General features: G+C 33.9%; 1 long non-coding RNA gene across 1 annotated transcript in view; it reads right to left on the bottom strand.

The window, feature by feature from the left end:
* The window catches only part of LOC118195386 (uncharacterized), a 59,995-nt gene that overhangs the window by 4,124 nt on the left and 29,291 nt on the right, over window positions 1-26,580 (bottom strand). Inside the window, exons 2-3 of the long non-coding RNA XR_004759238.2 lie at window positions 16,967-17,126; window positions 7,635-7,729 (exon numbers count right to left, since the gene is read on the bottom strand). This is a non-coding gene — a long non-coding RNA (uncharacterized LOC118195386). The remainder of the gene's footprint in view (window positions 1-7,634; window positions 7,730-16,966; window positions 17,127-26,580) is intronic.

The raw sequence follows: 26,580 nt of genomic DNA, 5'->3' as shown, positions 1-26,580 counted from the left end.
GCAATTCAAGGTGATGCCGTTTGGACTGTGTAATGCGCCGGCAACATTCGAACGTCTTATGGAAACTGTTTTGAAAGGCCTTTCCTACGAAGCCTGCCTCATATACCTGGACGACATCATCATCGTCGGAAAGAGTTTTGAAGAACACTTAGAAAATCTTAGGAAGGTGCTTCAGAAACTGAAAGAAGCCAATCTGAAGCTGAGTCCCGCTAAATGCAAATTGTTCCGAAAGGAAGTGACTTACCTGGGACATGTCATCTCTGCAGAAGGTGTACGCACGGATCCTGAAAAGGTATCAGCCGCTAAATCCTGGAAACGTCCCGAAAATGTCCATCAGCTGAGAAGCTTCCTAGGGCTTTGCACCTACTATAGGAAATTTGTGAAGGACTTTTCTTCCATCGCAAGACCTCTACACAAGCTGACAGAGAGCAACCAAAAGTTCTTGTGGACAAAAGAATGCGAGGATGCATTTAACAATTTAAAGAAGGCTTTAACATCTGCTCCAATCCTGACGTATCCTCAGCTTGACCGACCATTTATTCTCGACACCGACGCGAATAATGAAAGTGTTGGTGCTGTTTTGTCCCAAGAAATAGACGGCCAAGAACGTGTAGTGGCATACTGGAGCAAGTGCCTGTCTAAACCGGAGAGGAATTATTGTGTCACCAGGAAAGAGTTGCTCGCCATAGTCAAAGCTGTAGAACAGTTCCATCACTATCTATACGGCAGAAAATTCCTGCTCCGCACCGATCATGCATCATTGACCTGGCTTTTAAATTTCAAGAATCCTGAGGGTCAAATAGCCAGGTGGATACAGAGACTCCAAGAATATGACATCACTATCCGTCATCGTAAGGGATCATCACACGGAAACGCCGACGCCCTGTCTAGAAGACCTTGCCAAGAAAGCTGCCGATATTGTTCCAGGGTGGAAGCGAAATACGAGCTGCTGACTGCGGTCGCAAGACAAATTACAACATCAACATCGGCTGATCGAGAACCGTGGAGTGATGATGAAGTCAGGAAAGACCAGCTGGAAGACCGCGACATTAAATCCATAATTGATTTAATGGAGTCATCAAACAGAAAACCTACCTGGCAGGACATTTCTATCTCTAGTCCTACAACCAAACAATATTGGGCACTCTGGGATTCACTTCACATTCGAAACGGCGTCTTATACCGGAAATTCGAATCGAATGATGGGAAGACGTTCCGATGGCAACTTATACTTCCAAGATCCCGCATTCCTGATGTCCTTAAAGAGTTACATAGCACCCCTACTGGAGGTCACTTTGGAATAATGAAGACCTTGCAGAGAGTTCGTGAGCGCTTTTACTGGAATAATGCAAAGGATGACGTGCAAAAGTGGTGCCGATCTTGCGATGCCTGTGCAGGTCGGAAAGGACCGAGGAGACGCAGCCGAGGCAAGCTGCAACGTTACAACGTAGGGGCGCCTTTTGAACGTATCGCCTTTGACATCCTGGGACCTCTGCCACGAACTGCTGATGGCAACAAATACATACTCGTTGTCATTGATTACTTCACCAAGTGGTCTGAAGCTTATCCTATTCCTGATCAAGAGGCTGTCACAGTAACTGAGGTAATGATACAGCACTGGATTTCCAGGTTCGGAGTGCCTCTTCAGTTACATTCCGATCAGGGAAGGAATTTTGACTCGGCAGTAATCAAAGAACTATGCAAACTACTCGGCATTGACAAAACTCAAACGACGCCATTGCATCCCCAGTCGGACGGCATGGTACAGAGGTTCAATCGAACCATCCTTAATAACCTCTCATTAGTGGTTTCCAGAAACCAACAGGACTGGGACAAGAAATTACCACTCTTTTTACTGGCTTACCGCAGTGCTGTCCACGAGACTACCGGCTATTCTCCATCACAGATGCTCTTCGGTCGTGACCTTCGTCTGCCTTGTGATCTATTGTTTGGCCGCCATCGTCTGAGGAATATATTCAAGATCTCCAGGCCCGGTTTGAAGTGATGCACAACTTTGCACGAGAGCGAGTCAACTTGGCGACGGAGAAGATGAAGACCCGCTACGACACAAGAGCTACTGAACATCAGTTCCACGAAGGAGACAAGGTGTGGTTGTGGAATCCGACTCCACGGAAAGGACTTTGTCCGAAATTACAGTCACCTTGGGATGGCCCGTATAGAGTCCTAAAAAGGCTGAATGACGTCGTGGTTCGGATTCGTAAGTCTTCGAACTCTAAACCTAAAGTCGTTCATTACGATAGGTTAGCTCATTACTATGGCCATAGTACGTAATGTAAATAATTGTAAATAGTATCAGACCATGGTCCTTTTTGTTTATAAATGTGTATTTAGTATTTGATTTGTATTTAGTATTTGATTTGCATTTAGTATTTGATTTGTATTTAGTATTTGTTTTGTATTTAGTATTTGATAGCATTTGATTTGTTTAAGTTAGTTATTGCATTTATTGTTCATGTTGTTTGATATTGTAATGTAATGTTTATGCCACAGTTGTAAGTTTAGCTTCCTGTCCAGGGATTGTACTGCCCGGGACGTGCAGTCCTTGGGAAGGGGGCAGTGTTACGAATTTGGTATTTAAAAAGCTAATGTTAGTTTAATTATAAATTAAATGGTTTTATTTCTCGCGCAGTGCAGCGCGTGACGAATATTAAAAGAAAGCTAAGCCGGAAAAATTAAAAATACAAGAGCGCGTGCGTTAAATAAATAAATATCTCTTTTTGATTTCGAGAAAGTACTGGAAAATTCTAGCGCGTGATTTTAAAATCTTATAAAAGGAGGAAAACATCTCAGTTCGTTGTAGTTGCTTAGTTTGTTGTTTAGAAAACTGCTCTTGTTGATTGTAGCGAATTCTCGGATTAGCGTTCTTTAGCTGTTTTGAATTATGTTCAATTGGACATTTGAGTAGTTAAAAGATAATGTAATAGTTAAAAGATATTGTAATACTGCATGATAATTTGAGAAAATTTAAGCATTTTTGTTGTGATAATAATAAATTTTTGTTCATTTTTCATCGGACTTGTGCATTCATTTCATAACGAACCCGTACGCACGCAACAATAATTTTCGCGTTCTTACAGAACTAGTTTCAGTGGCAAATTTACATATATTTGTTTCGCGAAGGGAAGAATTACCCTTGACGAGGCATTGCGAGTAGGTCAATCAATCGGAGTTGGTGTTGGTGTATTTAATTATGGCAAAGCACACGAGGGATATCTGCCTAAGGGGAGGGATGCCTTTCGTGGAGGACTTTCTAAGGAAAACTGGCTCGTATACACGTTACACATGGGGAAAACCACGAAAACGCCCATGCAGCCAGCCCGTTCGCGGGATTCGAACCTCGGACCGAACTACCAGTGTTCAGCGACTTTACCGCTCGGCCGCTGGTGGGCCGGTCAATCAATCGGAAGATAAGAAACTTCATAAGACCTAGCTACACCTTCATCCAAGCAGAGTCGGAGCCAGAGCCGTGCAACTGGTGCAGTTGCACAGGGCGTCAGAATTTAGAGGCTGCAAAAATTTATGAACTTAAAAGAAGAAAGCGAGCGATAGAATTTAGAAGTTGCATTGTTTGTCCTGGGCTGCTAAAAGCCTAACCACGATCCTACATCCAAGGTCAATCGACAAACAAGGTAAGGCTTTTAAGAACATTGATTTCACTAGGTGAAATGAAGACATGAAGGAATAGTTGCTTTTGAGCAAACTAGGCTTCAGTAACGTATAAAAGAGGAAACTGTAGTAAAAGTAACCCTGCATTAATCCAGCCTGTCTCCATTTCCTTACCTTTTCTTAATCCAGACATCTTTCTTTCATTTCATTCCTAGAGACTGTGTACTAAAAATCTGTTCTTATAATAATGCTATTTCTAATTATGGCCGCATACTTAAAAATGAATTAAAAATTATCATTTGTCGTAAAAGAGATGAAAGAGCAAAGACGTTATTTGAGGATTATAATTCAAGAAAGTTCTATATTTACTAACATTTAATTTTTTTCTGCGCTTTTGTTTTGATGAAAAATTTAATTTAATGGCGAAACAAAAAGTTTATTACTTGGAAACAGTTTTCTAGTCAGTTCAAATAAATTATGTTAATATTCGAGAATACATAGTTTACTTAAAAATAGACCTTCTTTTAACCCTTTCCGGCACGCTACCTTTTAAAGTTGAAGTTTAGATTTAAAAAAAAAGGAAGGCAGTCTAATTAGGCCTAGAGGAGTACACAAGTAAAATTTTGTGAAGATAGCACTTATCGTTTAATTCTGTGGGTATGCTCAAATTGGGCACACTGATTGAATAGAGTTTCGAAAAGAGTGCTGAAACGAGCATTGTTGTCAATGAACTGACCGATGAGATGCGGAGAAACAAAGAATACAGACTCTCAGTTGTCCTAGAATATCGGTGAGCCCGGTTTGGGCACACCTAGGGTTCGCCGTTTCATTTTAGGCAAGATTTCAAGGTAAAAATTTAAAACTAATATAAAATAAAGAGATTAGTATACAGCCAAAAATATAATACAGAAATTTCTTTTCAAACGATCCCTTTTATACCCTAAAAAATCTGGAAGATTTCTTTGAAAAATGAGGGTCTTGAAAAACGAAACATGGCTAAATATATGGACTAGTTTGTGTTGATCTGCCATCTACTATAAATAAAGCAGGTTCAGAGTAACCTATAGTAACCTATAAATCCTTTTTCATTCAATTTTTCTGTGCGTACAGAAGGACATTTTTAGGTGTGTCCAGACCGGACACACTGTGCCGCAAAGGATTAAAACACGATATTCAGTTATCTGAATTAATGGATCACATGAAGTTATTCTTATTCTTCTTAATTCAGATAATCGAGGCTCTGCTACATTTCAAAGCAATTTTTAGGACATTGAATGTGATATTTAAGAACAGATGCAATACAGTGCAAAACTTTCGACAGTATACTGTGACCTGTGTAGACTAAACAAATCACATCACATTTGCAATCTACACCTTGTTTTATAGTACTAATAAAATAGGCAAAACTTTACACAAAACTGGTGCACAAGATTATAAGGTATTTTCTCCCTCCTTTCTGCATACCTTCATGGTGAATCGGTAGCACACTCGGCGCGTATTCGGGAGGTGCAGGTTTGAGTCCCTGAAAGAAAATTGCTCATTTTTCATGTACTCCTGCTTCCAAATAATCTAATGACTCTACAGTGGCACCTGAACTTAAAAAGGTGGTAGAAGATGATTCTGATCGGGTCCCTAATTCCTAGTCGCCCATTAAAAGAGGGAGTATGCAAGGTACTTTCACCCTTCTTTTTGCATGCCTTCGTAGCGTAACAGTAGTAAACTCGGCGAGTATTCGAAATGTCCAGGTTCGAGGGTATTGTTCATTTTTAATGTACTCCTGCTTCAAAATAACCGAATGACTCTACAAGGTATCTTTCAAACAGATTGCCGCAATTTATACACTGCTTAGTTTTTGACGGTTCATAACGAATTAAACCTTGAAGATAATGTATTTCCACGGTTACTCCAATAAATTGCATAATAAAGAATTCTAATTATTTGGAATCTAGATATTCAGCATTCGAATAATTCAAATCTTTTTCTTTCTCTTTCTATTCTATGTAAAATTAAGCATATTGTTAATCTAATCGCGAGTTTTTATATAATGTTTTTTATTTTTACTTATGTATTTCCTTAAAATTTAGTACAAACTCTAGTTTCAAGGAGAATTTTGTAATGCTAATTAGGTAGTGAATTTCATTAATACCTCAGAGAGATTTAATTGTTTCTCTTAACATTTTTGCCTGTTACAAATAGTGATCCGATGCTGTTGCCAATAGACAAAGTCTGATATCTTCCATTTGTCTTCAATATCATAAAACTGCTATTCTCAACACAGTCATTTAGAAAACAACAAACATACCGGAATGACACCATTTCAGACAATATTCACTGATACTGATTTTCTAATTTGTTTTGAGAAAGGAGAAATTCGGTGAGAAAAAGTAAGAAGTTTTGTACCATATGAGTGATAAGTGATACATATCCATACTCAAAAATGTGAGATCGGGCAATACAGAAAGGTGATACCTCAGCACATTATACTTTAAATGTGTATGAAAACGTGAGTAAACAATCTCACCAACAACCTTAATGATACAACGAAATATCTGGCACCCAAGCATGTTACAAAATATATATATATTTTTAAAAGAGACTACTGTTTATTATGTTTGTGCAAGCATACTGTGTACTGTTTGCCATGGAGCCTCATTAGAATGAGTCGACTCAAACTTTCATCCCTCGATTTCCATCACTTGGGTCTATAAAATGTGTACCAGTTCGCTTGGGGACTAAACACTGGGGGTCCTGCCACAAGCTGACCACTTGTTCAAGGCATATGCTTACGCAACCCAGGGCACTGCAGATTTCGGGTACAAGGTGTAGATTGCACAAGGTGTAGATTGCAAATGCGATGTGATTTGTTTAGTCTACACAGGTCACAATATACTGTCGAAAGTTTTGCACTGCATTGCATCTGTTCTTAAATATCACATGCAATGTCCTAAAAATTGCTTTGAAATGTAGCAGAGCCTCGATTATCTGAATTAAGAAGAATCAGAATAACTTCATGTGATCCATTAATTCAGATAACTGAATATCGTGTTTTAACCCTTTTCGGCACAGTGTGTCCGGTCTGGACACACCTAAAAATGTCCTACTGTACGCACAGAAAAATTGAAAGAAAAAGGATTTATAGATTACTATAGGTTACTCTGAACCTGCTTTATTTATAGTAGATGGCAGATCAACACAAACTAGTCCATATATTTTAGCCATGTTTCGTTTTTAAGACCCTCATTTTTCAAAGAAATCTTCCAGATTTTTTTAGGGTATAAAAGAAATCGTTTGAAAAGAAATTTCTGTATTATATTTTTGGCTGTATGCTAATCTCCTTATTTTATATTAGTTTTAAATTTTTACCTTGAAATCTTGCCTAAAATCAAACGGCGAACCCTAGGTGTACCCAAACCGGGCTCACCGATAATGCAGACCTTGGCATATTAGGGCTGTTACGCCACTGGCTTTAATTTTTTTAGTTTCTTTTTTTAGTAAAAACATCAAATCAATGAATTCTAAAGGGAAACATTCGGTAATTGTTGTTAGAAGTTACTGGTTTAATTTTGTTGGGTTTCTATCAAGCAATATTTATTGAATACAGAAACATTAGAAATCAAAAGAACCATCCAAGAGATAAAACTGTAGTGATTTATCTTCTTTTCAACTTTTTATAGACTTTTGATGAAATATTTTAGAGAACTGTTTTGTGTTAATAAGCACAGACCCCCAAATGATGCTTTAGAACCGTATTTGACGGCATATAAGACGCACGATTTTTTCCTAAATTTGGTCTCAAAAAAGTTACCTGCGTCTTATACGTGAAGAACACAGTCTTATACGTGAAGGTAATTGCATTCAATAATTTTTTATTTGGCTTTTACGAAACGTGAGAACTAAACGAAACCACGCTATTGAAACTTTTTTTCCTTCTGTGTGGCCATCTAAATAAGGGTGCGTCTTATATGCCGCCAAATACGGTAAAACCATTTACGGAAGAATCATCAAACCTGAAAATGAGAAACATTTTGGCCTCCGGTTTCCTTACGGAATGCCTATAGTCTTCTTATTTTCTGTCTCATCTACAGGTGTTTCCTCCACGAATCTATAAAATAAAAGAGAAATTATTATCAGCTGGCATTTGACAATTACAACTAGTTTGAAAACTAAGTATTGAATTAGATGCTTGCCAAAATATCTTTATTCCTTAGACATTCCTATTTTGATATGAAAACTAATAATGCTCTTCCCCCCCCCGAAAAGACAAAGAAAACAAATAAGCTTATAAAACAATTAACATAAAGCCAGTTCTTAGCTTTCTTACTTTATTTAATAAAAAGCCTTTTATTTACAAGTTTTTTATTTGAACATAAAGTAATAAAATTTTTATTAAATTAAGGAGTTACTAGCTAAAAAGTTATACTTTTCGTTATTTATTTAATCTTCAAAAGAGGAACAAAATTTGATAAAGTATGCTAACGTAAAGTCGTCATTGTTTAAGAATTTATCTGCTAAACAACAATTCAATAAATATGTAAGGAATTAATAGCAGTAATAAAAATAATTCGGCGCTGCAAAAAACTATTTAAAAAATATTGGAAAGGGGATTTAAAGTAAAGATTAATATTTTTCCCTTGGGAAAATGCTACTGTAAACAAATACATAAAACATGTTTAACCTATAAAAACTGAAAAACACTTCATTGCAAAGAGTTGATAGGATTAGAAACTTTATATATATCACATTTCTTGTAAGATTTGTTTCAATTAATTCATTTAAAAACGTTGGAAGTGGTTACTGTCTAAAAAATTTAAATTGGGAAAAGTTCTTTAACTGCTTAAAGAAAAAAGAAACCGATAAACATTCAAACAACATAAAAAGGAAATAACCAATGCAACACTTTCAATTCTTTATTAAAGTCGGTAGTCAAGCAATGTTAGGTTTTCCCCAACGTTGACGCCACTTACAGTAACGTTTCAACAGACTAGGAGTCACTGGCATCATACAAAAGCAAAATTTGCATTATTCTTACCGTAGAATGCATTCGCAATATTCTAACAGTATAATTAATTCGCAGATAACTAGAAAATATGGACAATATAAAAGTAGATCCATAAAATTACAATCACCGCACAGTAACTCTAAAAAAACTGAATTATAACGAAATTTTAAAGGCACGACTTACAGTGTAAAGCGATTTTTTAAAATGATTTTGAAATCTACACAGATTTCCTTTTTGTATGGAAATAGATGCGTTATATTCCATTTTTAAGAACCGCGATGGAATTTTTTCAGACGCTATGACAAACATTGCGCAAAGGTATGTTGTCAATAAATTCAACCATACTTTGTTTTATAGTTTCAGCAAATGTTCTGCTTCGTGTAGTTCTACCTGTTATTGTTAAATCTTTAAGATCTTCTGACTTGAAAAAATTCAAAAGCTTTCACTTCTCTTCTCGTTGCTCAACTACACTTCTTTTTTCCTTCTCTTATACTGCGAAACCTATATGGGACTAAATCTAATTCTTAACGAATACCGGAATGGTTTGCTGAAAACACATACACACTCAAACATAAAGTTTAAATTAAGTTTATTTTACCTCACCACTTCTGAAGGTTAAAATAAACGGTACTTTTCCGTTTTGCCGGCGCAAACGATAAAGTCGCCAATAATGGTTTAACTGATGCCAGACGGAATATCTTCGCTGGTAACCTTTTACGCCTCAGTTTCAAAACAAGTTGAAGCCATTTCTTATCAGATTGTTTCTTTCAATACTGGCATACAATAATATAGAATTTTTACACGATATTTAAATTTTATCCCCTAAGACAATTCACGGTAATTAAGTCAATTAGAACGCAATTACACCGCTCATCCGAAGGCGAAATCAAGTGTTAAATTCATCAATTCTAATGAGAATGCACTAGCGAAGTAAAGCACTGCGGTTTTACATAATTTCTGAGTAAGCTATTCGTACGAATTGAAATAATTCTTGCATTTAAACTTGTATTCCAAATTAAGATTTAACTTAAAATTAATGTAGATTATTACTGAGCGAATTAAATTTTAGTAGCGTAGTTTACGTGAGATGAGATCACTTGGGGTCACGTGATACGAACCGGCGAATCAGGATTTTGAACCATGAAATCATAGTAAATTCTTAAATTAATGTCTTTTTACAAATTTATTGTCTTTATTTATTGGCTTTTTACAAAATTTTAAACCATATTAAAATGTTTATGCCTTCACAATAAAAAAAAAATTCTTAGAATTAACATTTTTTATGTGTATACTATATGTTGTCGCCAACAAAGTCTGCTTGGCGAGATTTGCGCCGGCGAAATGGAAAAGTACCAAATAAACATATGTAACAAACTTTCTAGTCGCGTAGACTTGAGGCGAATGCAGTCAAACTTTTATTTCGTTATTTAGTTTTAGTTTATGAATATAAAGGCTACTTTTATTAAAGTTTTGGTATTTTCACCATTATCTAAACTTTTTGTTGTTTAATTGATAAAACACATGAAAATATTTTAAATGTAAAAGTTTAAATGTACAGTTTAAATGTAAGTAAATTTATATATGTATTTTCCAAGTTTCGAAGAGGAGGGGGGCAATGATTTTCTAGTGGAAAAGATGCATGGGGTAATATAGTTTACGAACCACTGCTCTAGAGTAATTATTTTATATTACACATTTATGTTATACATTTTATATTAAACAGTTTATATTATGCATTTGTAATATACATTTTACACTAGACATTTTATATTATATATTACGCATTACTTTATACTATACATATACAAGTATTATACAAATGACTTTCGACATATTAGCAAATCCGGTATATCACAAATATTATGGTTCCTAATATCGAAATATAAAGATTTGTCTTGGAAGAATAATTCTTCTCTTTAAAAGCAGGCGTAAAAACCAAGATACAGGAATATATCAGCACCGAGAAAAGCAAATATAGAAATTTCCAATCTTCTGTTACTTAATTTTTGAAGAACTTGTTTTTATGCATCTACCGCGATCCGTTTCCAGCTAAATTTTATTGACTTTAGACCGCGTGCAGCGAATTACATTAAAGTGTCTTCTTTCTAACTGAAAATGTATATAAAAAGTTATCTAAAAGCTAGGGAAATATTAAGTGAAACAGTTGACTAATTTTTAACTATTCAGTATTTAGTTTTATTTAAACATTATGTTAGAATGGCAACAGGAACACATATTTATCGAAAACGTACATTTATGTCGATGTGATTAAACCAGAAAAGTGATTTCACTCAACTCTTAGTTATACGATATGAAAATAACATCCGGGTTGCATGTTTTTTTTTTATTTTTATTTTTTTAAGATTTGCTATGTTCTGGCCAATTTTTACTTCCTTGTACGAAGTAATAAGGAAGTATTGTAATCGCGAAAAGTTTCAGGCAGCATATTTCAACGAAAATATCTATTTTGACCGCTATCGAATGCAATTTAACGATGTTTTTGCGTGATATCTGTACGTAAGGACAGAATAAAATACTCTTTTCCTTCAAAAAAATATAAAACTGCTTTAAAATTAATTCTGAAGAGAATTTTTCGGGGCGTCTGTACGAACGTATGTTGAAACGTTGAAATTTTGTATATAGGACTGCTATAACATGTAGATGTGCACCTCGTATTTTGGTTGCAATCGGCCGCACTAAACGTATATAAATATATTTATATAATTTATCAAGCAAAGCAGTAATAACAATTTTTAAAAAACCAATTTTGGTCTAGAAAACATCTTGCGCAATATGCTGCAAAATAAGTAAAATATTGTTACGAATTTGGTATTTAAAAAGCTAATGTTAGTTTAATTATAAATTAAATGGTTTTATTTCTCGCGCAGTTCAGCGCGTGACGAATATTAAAAGAAAGCTAAGCCGGAAAAATTAAAAATACAAGAGCGCGTGCGTTAAATAAATAAATATCTCTTTTTGATTTCGAGAAAGTACTGGAAAGTTCTAGCGCGTGATTTTAAAATCTTATAAAAGGAGGAAAACATCTCAGTTTGTAGTAGTTGCTTAGTTTGTTGTTGTTTAGAAAACTGCCGTTGTTGATTATAGCGAATTCGCGGATTAGCGTTCTTTAGCTGTTTTGAATTACGTTCTATTGTACATTTAAGTAGTTAAAAGATAACTACTGTGAGATATTGTGATACTGCATGATTATTTGAGAAAATTTAAGCATTTCTGTTGCGATAATAATAAATTTTTGTTCATTTTTCATCGGACTTGTGCATTCATTTCGTAACGAACCCGTACGCACGCAACAATTTTTGGTGTCAGAAGTGGGATTTGAATGCCAATAACAAGAGCGATGGAAGAGCAATTAAGGCATTTAATATCAGCCTTTGCCTCATTTAAAGAAGAAATGAAATTGGGCCAGGAATCCCTCAAGGAAGAAATGAAAGCGGCGCAGGAACAAATGAAGTTGGGCCAGGAATCCGTTAAAGGAGAAATGAAATTGGGCCAGGAATCCGTTAAGGAAGAGATGAAATCTCTTAAAAATGAGATGAAAGCAGGTCAGGACGAAATGAAAAGAGAAATTACCTGCGTAATAGAAAATAAATTTGAGGCTATGGAAGGCAGAATAGACGCGGTTGAAACTAAAGTTGGACAAATAGAAGAAAGAGTTTCTTCGGTAAAAGAACAAGTAGAAGAAAGAATTTCTTCTGTAAAAGAACATATAGAAGAGAGAGTTTCTGCCGTCGAACAACAAATTGATGATAGGGTTTCTGCTGCCGTCGCCAAAGAAGTTGACAGCCTAAAGAAGTGCATAGCGACGGTAGGAAACAATTCTGAAGGTTTCAAATTTTTATCGATGCCTGCTCGTTCCGTTCTGAAACTATCTACATATGATGGGAAGACCTCCTGGCAGGTGTATAGGACACAATTTTCTATCGTTGCGGATGCGAATGGATGGGATTCCCAAGCTAAGGCCTGTCATCTCGCCGCTTCTCTGAGAGCAGACGCAGCGGATATCCTCAAGACGCTTCCCGAAAACCAGAGACTAGACTTTGAAGCTCTATCCGGCGCATTGGAACTGCGCTTTGGTGAAAAGTGTTTGAAAGACTACAGCAGGCTTCAACTAAAATCCCGTCAGCAGAGGCCCACCGAAACACTTCAGGAGCTCGCCACGGATGTTGAAAGGCTGTCACATCACGCCTTTTCGGAGTGCCCGACAGAAACAAGAGAAATCCTGTCGCTGCAATATTTTATCGACGGCATCCGGGATCCTGAAATACAAAAAGCTCTTCGAATGGCAAATGTAAAGGATATAAAAAGCGCTCTGTTGTACGCCATGAAATTGGAGGCAGCCCAGCAAGCAACTCTTAGAGATCGCTACCCAGTCAGAGCTGTGCGAGTCCACGACCCAGGGGACCAATTGATGGCTCGTTTAGATGATTTATCCAGACAAGTCGAAGCTTTGATACGAAGTAGGAGCGAGAAGAAAGTGGCTCCAAGGTGTTGGAGATGTGGTAGTGAAGGTCACCTAAGACGGAATTGCAGAACGCCCCAGGGTACGGAATATAAAGCAGATGATTTTACCAGACAAGTCAGTGGCTTGAGACGGAACAGAAGTGAAAAGAAACTGGTTCTAAAGTGCTGGAACTGCAGAGTTGAAGGCCACATACGAAGAAACTGCAAAACACCCCGAGGTACGGAAAATAAGACCATTTCTCAGCAACGACGCAGTAAACAAATTAGTGACCATATCAAGGAACGGAGGTTGCCAGATAATGAAAAACCTTGTTTTAAAGCGCTTAAAATTTATACAGTGAGTGGCAACAGTAACGGACTGTCCATTAATGGGAATATCGATGGAGTTCCTTGCAATATGATCATTGACACAGGAGCTAATGTTACCATCATTAGGAAAGATTTAGCTGAACAGTTTAAAGATAAACTTATTTGGACGCCATCCTGTGTTACCCTTCAGATTGCGTCTGGTGATAAGATCGACATAACTGGGAAGTTAAACGTAAACATCACGTTTGGAAGTGCCGCCTACCATCACACGGCTTATGTGGCGGATATCACAGATCCATGCATACTCGGATTGGACTTTTTAAGGAAATACAATTTTTCCTTGGACTTTAAAAATAACGAATTGCATTCTACATCTGAGGACATAGCGTTATTTGGAGTCAATGATGAAGTTAAATCTGTCCATAAAATCAGAGCTACTAGACATAGATCCAACAAAGGAGACAAGGTGTGGTTGTGGAACCCGATTCAACGAAAAGGACTGAGTCCTAAATTACAGTCACCTTCGGATGGTCCATATACAGTGCTGAACACGAATGACGTCGTGGTTCGGATCCGTGAGTCTTCGAACTCTTACGACAGGTTAGCTTATTACTATGGCCATAGTACATAATGTAAATAATTGTAAATAGTATAAGACCATGGTCCATTTTGTTTTTAAATGTGTATTTGATTTGATTTGTATTTAGTATTTGATTTGCATTTAGTATTTGATTTGTATTTAGTATTTGTTTTGTATTTAGTATTTGATAGCATTTGATTTGTTTAAGTTAGTTATTGCATTTATTGTTCATGTTGTTTGATATTGTAATGTAATGTTTATGCCACAGTTGTAAGTTTAGCTTCCTGTCCAGGGATTGTACTGCCCGGGACGTGCAGTCCTTGGGAAGGGGGCAGTGTTACGAATTTGGTATTTAAAAAGCTAATGTTAGTTTAATTATAAATTAAATGGTTTTATTTCTCGCGCAGTGCAGCGCGTGACGAATATTAAAAGAAAGCTAAGCCGGAAAAATTAAAAATACAAGAGTGCGTGCGTTAAATAAATAAATATCTCTTTTTGATTTCGAGAAAGTACTGGAAAATTCTAGCGCGTGATTTTAAAATCTTATAAAAGGAGGAAAACATCTCAGTTTGTAGTAGTTGCTTAGTTTGTTGTTGTTTAGAAAACTGCCGTTGTTGATTATAGCGAATTCGCGGATTAGCGTTCTTTAGCTGTTTTGAATTACGTTCTATTGTACATTTAAGTAGTTAAAAGATAACTACTGTGAGATATTGTGATACTGCATGATTATTTGAGAAAATTTAAGCATTTCTGTTGTGATAATAATAAATTTTTGTTCAATTTTCATCGGACTTGTGCATTCATTTCGTAACGAACCCGTACGCACGCAACAATATAAAAATTGTAGTAAGCTCGCCTAAAAGTTACCAAGAGCTGCTGCTCCAAAAGGTTTAACACGTTTTCAAAAAATTAATACACATGAAAATCAAATCATTAGACATGTAAAACATCAATAAAATTAAAAACAGAAAAAGTTAAAAAGTAAGCGGAAAATGGTAAATTAGCCCAATTCGACTTCCAAACAGGCTTTTCAAGGGAAATTTCATTTATTTGAACGTCGAATCAAGCTAACCCCATTACGCGTTTCACCGAAACAGACAATTGAAACTTTTTCGCTTAAAATTTTTTAAAATTTAGACAAAGTGTCTTGGAAATTTTAATAGTCTCAATTCTCTGTTCCAATTTCCCGACGCGTCCGCTCAGAATGACACATTAAGGTGTTAAAATATGTTAATCAAAACCTAAACTTCCTAAATCTAGACTAAAATTAAAATTAAATTCAAAAACGAAAATAAATAGCGATGAGCTATTAGTCCTAAAAATACAAAAACATACGGGCTGGGCCTGCAAGCTTAAAGATTAACAATTTAATTTTTAAATAACAGATTTTAGAAAACTGTAATGAAAACCTGTTATTAATATAAAATAAAACAAAAATTAAGAAGAGAACAAACTTAGTGGGTCTTGCTAAGACCAAGAAAAAGTTGTAACAAAAGAAACAAAAACTGACCTTTGGCTATGCAGAGCTGTCCCTCTTAAAACTTGTTGAAAAATGGCTGCTATACTTCTTGTGTCTTTCATTTGGATGACGTACGTAGGGGGGAGCGAAGTGCTGTGGGCATTTAGCCAATGCGAAGAGATTTTCGTTTATATCCACTGTGTTACTCGGCACAGTGATCTCAGTTTCTTTACTCTTATATGTTTGTAAATTGTACATTTTTTGCTTTAAAAATGATTGAATTATGTTGTTCTTATCTTCCGGTTAAGGGTTTCATGCCTTTCGTAATTCTGGAAGCAATATTTGTACAATTATCAACAATTTAAAAGCTGTTTAAGTGCGGTTAAGTTTTAAATAACATGGCGGACATATTTGTTTACATTTGAAACAGCAGAATTGTAGATTTGTTGCCAATCTAGAGAGACTAAGCTTCGCAACAACAAAAATAACGCCTTCATTTATTATTGCGAATTAAATCAGGCTTAATCCTTTCTGGAATTTTTTTGAGGAAATAAGTGTTTGAGATTTACTTCGTAATTTTTAATATAGATATTTTGAGTTTTTATGTATTTTTGCCTTCTCGCGAAGTGAGAACTGAATTAATTAAATGAGAAATACTCAATCGTCTGTGAAAAACTGTTTCTTTTCTGTTTTGTTTGCTTAATTTCTTTTATACATCATTCTAGATTTATTATAGTATTTGAATAGAACATGTGGAAACGATTAGATAATTCTATTCTTTAAATGATATAAATTTTGTGCATTATGAGTTATAATATGAACGAAATATATAAGTTAACTGTTATATAATTATTGGATTATATAACAGTTAACTTAGTTTCCGTTACATAATTATTATATAAGTTAACTGTTATATAATTATTAATACTGTTAAGTGAATCTAGCGCCAGAGTGTCGCTATGGTAAACAAATACTAGACTGAATTTTAAAGAATGCATTTATTCTATTGCGGTTTATGCGCTGTCGGCGAAGTAGATTTAATTCAATCCAATAAGTTTAAATGAAATGCAAGAAAAAATGCGTATAATTTAATATTCCAATACAAGGAAGTCATGTGGTGTACACATCAGATCTTTTTGTTATAGATGCCTATTTATGCTTACATATCCGAGGTCGTTGTTTGTTTCTCATGCAGTACATGCCAGACAAAATAACGTATATCCAGCAGAAACAAAACAGTATGCCATGTAGAGACCATTACCAGTCACTTTAAGACTGAATCTCCTGCGCATAGGATTTTTTTTTTTTTTTTTTTTTTTTTTTTTTTTTTTTTTTGTGGGCTATTTTCTTTCCCACGAAGATAAAAATATCATCACGCATATTATTGTAACGGAATGAAAGCAACAGCGCTAAATGGAGTAGAAAATCAGAATCTAAGATGTAAATGGAATACAAATGGTTATTAAATTTTGCACTGAAAGTCATCAAGATTATACAGAAGATTACACACCCAGCATCTCGCATACATATAGGCCTGCATCTTCCTTTCTCGCAGATTCTCGTACAACGTCTGGCTTCCGCTGTTTTCGCATCGAAGCTCATTATCACCAACAGGAAAAGGAGCCCTACCAGAAGAGAAGACGATGACCGCATACTCGGTTCTTCAAAATCTAGAAAAGAATGTTTAAATTTTAAGAAAACTGGTACTGAAAATAAAAATATCATAGCGTTTAAATAAAACGTAGTTCGTATACTTGATTAAAATGAATATAGAAATAAAAGGGAAAAGTTTTATAAAATAAACTCTTATTTAAGGCTCATAATTAACAAATAAAATAAGAAAAATAATTTATTACATAGTTTAATAAAAATAAAAGATTAAATCATTCTCTTTACAAAATTCATCAATAGTTTCATTCGACGAATAAGAAAAAGCGTGGGGCGCTTTGATAAGTTTATAAAAATAATAGCTTATACTTTTGAAAACGCAATTCGATTACACTATTTCGTTAAGTAGGCGCCCGTGCTTTTATTAGTCATGATATAAAATTGTAGAATAATTTTGTAAAGAGAATGATTTAATTTCTCGGTCCCGTTAAACTATATGATGTATTATTTTTCTCCTTTTAGATATATGAATATTTTACGAATTTTAAATAAAAAGCTTATCTCATAAAAACTCTTTTTTATTATTTTCATCTTCTTATTATTAATGACAGGTTACCATTCAAATTATTTAATTTAAAATATTTTTAGCAGTTAATAGTCACTCTTCTGACAACTCTATTATCATTTACTATCTTAAGAAAAAATATATTGCATCTAATTCATTTTTTTGCGGGAAGATATTAAACTATCATTGAATTACTCGTTTTAACATTAAATTTAAAAACCCTAATCCGAATTTTTTATGAAATTTGACTCGCCGCATCATGTTATCATTCACAAACAGTTGTGTACTAGTTTTGAAATAGATAGCTTATCATGAAGTAGTATAAAAATCGGTAACAAAGTTTTGGCCATAGCGATAAACACCATATGCGAACTACAGAAAAACGTAAAAATTGGCCCACAAATATTAAACGAGTAAATTATTTGCCAGTAGATGCTGAAACAATTCGAATCCTTGTATTATTTTATTTCCTTTCCAGAGCATCCGGTTTCATTACCAGTCACCTTCCTGAAATAGTCTACGTACGAGTATACAAGGTGTGACACACACAAAAAGAGACTAAGTGCGTAGCTTGAAAAAAGAGTAGAGTTGGTAACAATTATTTTGGGGACGTCATTCCGCACACCTCCTCTATCCAGCCGGCCAGTTTCGACTTAACCGATCACACCAATTGAGATTACTGAGACATTGAGTGAACATGTGCAACTGCATTCTGCCGAAAAAAATGTCTAATGCAAAAACCGAACAGCGAATCAGCATCACGTTTCTTGTGAAACTTAAAAAATCAGCCACGGAAACATTTAAAATGGAAGGGACAAAGAGGAATTCAAGGGAAATGGACAAAGCAAGCACGTCAAGATCAAAATTCAAGGAAATGTTAATTGTCTTCTTCAACATTAATGATATTGTAATGATTGAGTGGGTTCCCAGTGGTCAGACGTTTAATCAACAATACTACACTGAAGTACTAAAAAGACTTCGTGAAAAAATTAGGTAAAAAAGGCCACAGTTATAGAGTGATGGATGGCTGTTACACCAGGACAATGCACCCGCTCACACAGTCCTATCTGTCAAGCAGTTTCTGACCAGCAAACACATTACTGTGACGCGGCATCCTCCTTATTCGCCTGATTTTGCTCTATGCGACTTTTTTTTTATTTCTTTAAGTTAAATCTTGTTTAAAGGGAACTCATTTTACGTCAGCTGAAGAGGTTCAGGCAAAAACGGAGTATCTCTTGAAGGGCCTTCCTAAAACCTCGTTCCAGAAATATTACCAGCAATGGCAGAACCGAATGCAGAAGTGTGTGAATGCTGAAGGGGGACTACTTTGAAGGTGATAATGTCACGGAGAACTGATTCTGTAATTACAATGATTTATTGGACCAGTCTCCCTTTCTTTTTGTGTGTGTGTGTCACATCTTGTATTCTTGCGCAGTGGCAGGAACGCTCGGATTCAACTGCGACAAGCAGGCATACTCATTGACTGTTTGTTTGGATTTAACGATTTAACCGTTCACAAAACACGCGTAACTTTTGATTTAACACCAATTCCTTCATTCAATAATTTCTGACCTTTCACTGCTATCTTTAGACTTCAGAAAGGGGAAAAGAATCAGTTGGCAATAAGTCGGGAGAATATGGTGAATGATTTGTCGCTGCAAGTGACTGCTTAGCAAAATGCTGTTGTACAGTTAATGATGTATGGGGCCTAGCTATATAGTGTAAAAGAAGCCTTTGCCCAGAATCAAAAAGTTCCTTCCTAACTCGCCACATCCTGTTTCTTAATCGCAAAAGCCCCTTTGGTAAAAATATTGATTAATTGATTGATGTTCAGGTACAAATTCATGGTTAACAAGTCCTCTGCAACCAAAAAAGTGCAGTCACCATTACCTTAACTTTGATTTCGACCCCCATAGTTTTTTATATATATATATATATAGGAGTCCTTTCCACTGTGCACTTTGTCCTTTTGTTTCTGGGTCGTACTGTAGACACCAGGTCTAATCTTCCGCTATGAGTCACTTTAAGAAATTGTTATCCCAGCGAATCTTCATAGCAAGTTTTCCTGCACAAATTTCCCTCATTTTCAGATTTTCAATTAAAATTAATGTGTTTTTGATAACGATGCATGATCATACTGTTCGAATCATCTTTAAGGCTTCGGTAGCAGATTTACTTAATTTGCTACAAATGTATTGTTATAACATTGTTCTATCTCGAAGCAATTTTTTTTTTTTTTTTTTTTTTTTTTTTTTTTTTTTTTTTTGTAGAAGATCTTCTTAGTAAATTGAAATAACTCCGTTTTGGTATGCAGACGATAAAATAACCAGTTTAAACTATCTTTAGCAAAAGTTAAGATCTCACTCTTTCTAAAAATACATTTATTCTTTCACTTTATTAGTTTATCCGGTGATCAAGGAGGTTGTATAAACTAAGTAATCGAGTCTAGTTTGATTGATTTATATGCAGCAAAAGCACTTTTTTAAAAAATCAATATTTTGAAGGTAATGTAAAATTTTAAAACTTATTTTTTTATATGTTGCATATTAACCCAATAGATGATTAATAGTTACTATATGGTGCTCATCTGGAATTGTGTCAATCATTTTGATTAGACTCACATTTTCTTTGTAAGTGTAGTAGTTTTAGAATGAGTATGATATGAATGGCATTTTAGAGTTTCCTTTCAGTATGCCAGTTCATGTTTAACAATATATTGAAAATAAATTAATTACATTATCGAACAGCAAAATAAACTCTTTTCATAAGTGGCTGCAGAAACATCAATATGAAACCTGTGAAACCTGTTTCGGCGTTCATGCATTCTAATTTATTCTTGAGTATGTTCTAATATCTAATAAGTTACAAAATGAAATTTCGAAGGTTTTAGAAGACGGCTAAAACCAGACATAAAAGGAAAAAAATCGAGAAATAAAGACCTTTTTGGAATATTAATGGTTATATTAAATGCTTTGGTTAGCAAACAGAACTGTTCTTTTCGTTTGGCACGGTATGTTTGCAAAATCAATATGACCTCACATTGTGCTGATACCAGTGACAAAGCTATTTCCCGAGAGATTTCTGGGGTGTAAAACTGAGAAAGTAATATGCAGAAAGAAATTAAAATTAATTTGTCAGCAGCCAGTATTATCTATTATCTGTCTAGTTTTTCTCAATTCCTGTAATTAAGCGTATTCGGCATATTATAAATAAATAAAGAAATATGGCTTCAGTAATTCCAGTAGGTAGAATATTCGTAAATCGATACTTTGTAAGCCTTCCAATTTATTTCTCTGTAGAAACAAAGACCTTAAATTTAAGGTTTTAACCAGCTTCAAAAGAAATATTTTGATTAAAGAAAAAATAAACTACAATATAATGTCCGTGTTGGATTATATAAATACTTGAAGATATTAATAAAACTTTTTCATGAAACTCAAGAATGGTTTTTAAATGTTATTTAGAACTCTGAATTTATAAAGTTATGTGCAATGTATAAATTCATCTAGATTTGAGAACAGATAATCTTTAGGAAGCAAGTGGTCCGTAGAAAATTATGTGGCTTAGAATTTAAAAATACATTGAGCTTTGCAAAATTTATTCATTGTATTAATGGCTCTAAAACTTTCATTTTAAAATATTTATCGAATGAACATTTTGTGATCACACCTGTAGTAAAAAACTATATAGTGAAATAAAGAATCCATGTACAAATTCCATAACACTCTTACAGCGAAATAGATTAAGACCAGTAATTTCTTTTGAAGAACGAATTTAAAAATTAAAAATTAAGAGACTTGAAAATCTGATCTTGCAGAGAACTGGGTCTCAGACGATATTCGAGCTCAGAATTTCTTCATCAGATGAGCAATAAAACATAGCAGCTAACTTCAGTTAACTCCTGTTTGAAATCATGAATGATATGCGACTTCTTTGAGCGAACGATATCGTATGCCGACATTCACAACTTGAACCCAAGTAGTTTCTCTAGTGCATTTAATGATTTCATGAAGCATTGGTGCTTTCTAAATTATATCTTCATGTTTATGTCATCTCCGTTAAGAACTAAGAGGTAAATAATAGTTATGTAGATGTTTCTCACAAGCTAGTTTAACATCATATTTATTTTAAGGCTGTGTAAATACGTAAAATAATTTTGTTAGATGCTTCTAATTTAGTAAAATGTGTACAGTTTACTTTCCTACGAAAACTCAAAAATTCGAGAAGCTTTTAATTAAATTTAGCAGAATTACTAGTATTCATTTACACTGAAGTTTGTTAGCAGATATAACGTATTACAAAATCACTATCCCTCATTTCATTGAGAGAAATTTCAAACCTAAGAATAATGATCCAGCTTTGAATGAAGTGATTCCAAAGTATAAAATTAATATTATGTACTGCAGACAATTAAAAGCAAACACTAGCTCTTTCACAAACCATTTTAGAAAAATTTCTACTTCTTACAAAATTTTAACAATACTGATGTGACTATGTATTACATTTATGTAATCCATAACCATTCTTTTCAATTCAATACTGTAGAGAATGGCAAAGCTTGAAGCTCTGCTGTGAAATTCAAGCCTCAAATAAGCGTTTTAAACTCCGCAGAATTTCGGCGTTAAAAGTCTGTAGTCCATTCGAGAACTTTGTTAAGGATATAATTCACTATTCGGCATTGCGTATTAAAACATACTATGGCTATAAATGTGGCGGTTTCAGTATTGGAAACTGCCTCGTATTTACATAACCATGAGCAAAACCATCAAAGCATTCATTTCGCCAGATCATTTCAGAGAATAATCTCGAATGAAATTTCTGATAAAAGTGTTTTGAAACATTTCATTTAGTGAAGATATCATCGGGTAAAAAAAATCAGACAACGAAGAAATGTATACTGTAAAACAGCTTTGCTTGTAATACCAAAATTGAATGTTCTAAATAAAGCAAGAAAGTTGGAAAAGGCAGCCATTTCTGTTGATATTAATCAGATATCTACGGTAAATATTAAAATTTTAGCCTGCAAATGAATATTGAACAGAAAAGAAAAAAATTGCAATGTCTGTAATAATGATTTTTTTCTAAAGTTGCAAATTTTTAATTACCATGCTCAATTACTACGCTTATACAAATTTAGATTTGAGGTTAAAGTAACAATTTAGCACGCCTTTATTAGTCAATTAATCTTTATTCTCTTCTTACATTATTTTATTTCCTTTTTCATTTTCAACATTTTCAAAATGTATAGCATGAAAATTAATGGAAGATTCTTTCTGATAAGCGGTTAGAAGGAAATAGAATGAATAAGCAAGTTAGAATGAATAAGCGAGCATAAAAAAAAAGCTAAAGACGTTTCAAATTGGGAGTCCAACTATTAAAATTTTACAACTAATTCGAAATTTTATTTCTATGTCATGTATGAAGCAAATTAATAAGTGCTTTTGCACGGTAAAGAAACTAAACAATAATTCAAAAAATTAAAATATTGTTGCGCACTACTGTTTCGTTGGTATCTCTTTAAATAATAACTCCAGGTAAATAAGAAGAAATTGACAATTTATAAATAAAAAAATTAACAAACACAGTGCAATAAATAGCTGCAAATACCTCAAGGAGAAAGCTATTGTTCAGCTATTTTTTTCTTAACACACAGTTAAGTATCGTCAATTTTCAAATTCACACAGAGTTAACTTTAAGATGCAATTTATCTAACTTTGTTTTGAACAGCTAAATATCATTTGTTAAGGTTTTGTACTCTTCCGTGGAGCTCGCATTCTACCAGTCTCTTGTTGCACTCACGCCTGCTAACCTATTTCTTTTAAACTTTATTATTAAGCATCACAGCATAGCAGCATATATTTAGAACTTCCGATTCAGTGTTATGTATTGGCGTGCATTTTTCTGTATTTTTCAGTCTTTTCTCAGTTCATCATATCAATATTCCGTTTTCTTAGTAAGACTTTCAAAATATTTTTTTGTCTTTTTATTATTAACATTTTGTGTGTTAACTTTATTTATTAAGTATCCTATTCTTCATACTTACACCACATAAAATTAAACAACAGCAAAATCACAAAATATTTAAAAATAGCATAGTTTTAGAATTTACAATAGACAGTCTCGCGCGCTGGAGATAAAAATGCTTTATTCTGTATAACGTGGCCAATGCTCGCTTTCAAATCGTTGAGTATGTTAATCAAAAATTTATTAAAGTTTTACAAAATATAAAACATAAAATTTGGGCTTCCAGGTCACAAGTTCAGGTGAAGAACTACGTTATTCAAAATTTAATGGCTCTAGATACCGTCGTTTTTCCAGAATGCGAGAAACATACGTACATACGTGTAGATTCTTCATTATTTAATTTCTTTAAAAATAATGCAGACTAATATTATTTATTGGCAACAATTTGAAAAGTAATACAGCCGTTTATAACGGCTGATGCAAAATTCCCGTTTTGAGACTAATAGCCCATTTGGGCTAATAACTAAATAAAACAATACACAGCACTTCAAAAGTATAGGGGAAAAAAAACAAATATATTAAATGAAGGAAATTAAAATAAGAAAATAACAATATGTAATAAAAAGGATTTAAACATTTACACACATCTACTACAGCATGCTATATAACAAGGCTTTAATTATAATTTCTTAAACTAGTATATATCTTATAAACATGTAGTGAAATAGTAGCTTACATTTAAGCCTGACATTTAAAGAAGGAATTTTTATTGAATACGAACACGAAAACATATGTACCGTCGTGTACTCATTTTGTGTATTACATTACACAAAATGAGAACTTTTAGAAAAAAGGAAAAAGCATTAAGAATTTTTTTTAAATAAAAAATTTTCCTTTTACTAAATTTTATTAAAATAATTGTATCCCGCCATATTACATTGGTAAAATGGCAACACATTACAAGATTATATTCCCATGAAAATTCCGCATAGATCATCTTCCTGGAATTACAACTATTGAAAATGATCAATATAACTGAGAACATATTTAAAAATGATTCTGATTATCACCAGCTGTCATATTTTCTAACAACAGCACCTTCACAAAAGACTAAAATCCTCTTAGAAGCGTAAATGGGCTTCTTACAGAGGTTTCATTATACCACACCTAATTTTCGATGTTTTCCGTTATTGTTTGACGGGTTGGCCCCTGTTAGGGCCTGATGGCTGAACTTGTTTCGGCCCGGAGGTTTTACTTCTTACAACAACAAAACCACACTTAATTTCTTTTTATGTTGCTTCTTAAAAATTTTCAAAATTTTTATCATGGAATAAACTTAATGATGTATTCTCATATGAATAATTTATAATATTAAATATAAAAAATGATGCACTGAATTACGAAATTCTCTGCGTTAAATATGTAATCTTACAATCCGCATAGATCATCTTCCTGGAATTACAACTATTGAAAATGATCAATATAACTGAGAACATATTTAAATAATGATTCTGAATATCACCAGCTGTCATATTTTCTACCAACAGCACCTTCACAAAAGACTAAAATCCTCTTAGAAGCGTAAATGGGCTTATTACAGAGGTTTCATTATACCACACCTAATTTTCGATGTTTTCCGTTATTGTTTGACGGGTTGGCCCCTGTTAGGGCCTGATGGCTGAACTTGTTTCGGCCCGGAGGTTTTACTTCTTACAACAACAACAAAACCACACTTAATTTCTTTTTATGTTGCTTCTTAAAAATTTTCAAAATTTTTATCATGGAATAAACTTAATGATGTATTCTCATATGAATAATTTATAATATTAAATATAAAAAATGATGCACTGAATTACGAAATTCTCTGCGTTAAATATGTAATCTTACAATGAGAGCAACATTTAACATCATATAATTTTCAGCATCATTTTCCTTTACCTCCCAAGGCCTTCCTAAACATTTATTGCTTTGCTTTATTAAGGCTCTTTATGGGATGTCAGTGCCATATATTTGATGGCAGCAGAGTTCAAATATTAGTCATTGTTTTATTACGTTATGTTATCAGTTGCATAATATAACCTCTTAGACATTTCTTCGGAACCTAAACAAACTTCTACGACGGTATATGAGCAGTATCCATGGTTTTAACGAGCGTCTCGAAGGTAAAAGTAACTTTTGTATTTTTGCCACAAGCTCATATAGCCTTTAGTATTTCTTGATAATCTGAAAACTACGGATGAAACGTTCGTAGTGCTCCAGCCACGTTTTTTAGATAACATACTGAAAACCCAAATTTATATAAATATCTATTTCATTTTTCTCATCTGGCGAAAAATCATTTTCCAGTACAATATAAGTTACAGTTAATAATTTAGCATTAAATAACATTTATAACTAATATTTTACATTTTATTATTCTTTACTATAACATTTTCATAAATTTTTCTGGGAGTATAATTCCCATTTTTTACCAAGTATATCTACTTGTTTGCCTATATACTGCATTAGGTTCACGCATTTATCTCGGTGTTTTATCAAGTTCATATTCGTTTTGCTATTCCAACAATAGAAAATTTAAAACACTTGCATCTATCATCCCAAAAATTCAGTGGCACGAAAATTTAATAAATTTGTATATTAAGGACAAGATTGGAAATACTTATTTAAAGCAATTCTAGCGCAGACAACCAGACAACAATTAAGATAATAAGCAAACACTTTTAAATTCTTGGATAGCAATTGATGGTTGGGCCTTGTTATTTGTAACTGAATTCGTGTATTTCTTTTTAATATGAAAACTTCTGATGAAAGCGAAATGCTTTTTATGATATTAGGACTTGTTATATGCTGTGAATAGGCATATACGATAAGTTTGGAGGCAATTTTTAGTAGGGAAAAAACCAGCAAGAATTAATAACAAAAATAGTGTTGTCTGGAAAATATTACAGTGATTTAAGTTATTGCTCAAATAGTGATGTAGATGAAAC

This window comes from Stegodyphus dumicola, chromosome 7 (genome assembly GCF_044657685.1).
Source record: "Stegodyphus dumicola isolate Sdum_Otavi_A_Nest chromosome 7, ASM4465768v1".
NCBI lineage: Eukaryota > Metazoa > Arthropoda > Arachnida > Araneae > Eresidae > Stegodyphus > Stegodyphus dumicola.
This window is presented reverse-complemented; position numbering and strand designations above follow the sequence as displayed.